The following is a 401-nucleotide window of genomic DNA, read 5'->3' as shown; positions in this document are numbered from 1 at the left end:
TTTTAGATGTGTTGAAATTGAGTATTGTAATGAACGACGTTATCTTGTAATTCGAGAGATCATACGGTGGAGTTCGTTGCATCCCAGTTGGAGAGTTTGCATTTGTGACCAAAACAAGTATTAGAATGGCTATTGCTTCTGGCGTACGAGTTCAAACGGGCGTGTCAGCATGATTGGGTGGGTGTATCTTGGTGTTATAATTAGTAACATTTTGTTCGCTTCAAACCATTGTTGGTGTCTCGGTGTTAGTGTTAGGAATGATACCAGAACGTTTGAATTAGTAATGTTTAAGAAATCCAGTGGCGTCCCTTGTTTTGTCGCTTCTTCACCTTCATACGAATTTATTAGCTCTGTCTTACTAACTTGTGGCATAAGTGTTATTTATTTTTGTTGTGGTGTGT

General features: G+C 38.7%; 2 protein-coding genes across 3 annotated transcripts in view; one reads left to right on the top strand and one right to left on the bottom strand.

Annotated features, from left to right (window-relative positions):
* Positions 1-401, top strand: part of LOC119581880 (meiotic nuclear division protein 1 homolog) — a 17,413-nt gene that overhangs the window by 7,234 nt on the left and 9,778 nt on the right. The gene's annotated exons all lie outside the window — the stretch shown is intronic.
* LOC119581878 overlaps positions 1-401 on the bottom strand; it is a gene marked incomplete in the record, with an annotated part of 7,437 nt that overhangs the window by 4,573 nt on the left and 2,463 nt on the right.

This window comes from Penaeus monodon, chromosome 15, assembly GCF_015228065.2.
Source record: "Penaeus monodon isolate SGIC_2016 chromosome 15, NSTDA_Pmon_1, whole genome shotgun sequence".
Taxonomy (NCBI): Eukaryota; Metazoa; Arthropoda; class Malacostraca; order Decapoda; family Penaeidae; genus Penaeus; species Penaeus monodon.
Note: the sequence above shows the minus strand (reverse complement) of the source record. Positions and strands in the feature narration are given on the sequence as shown.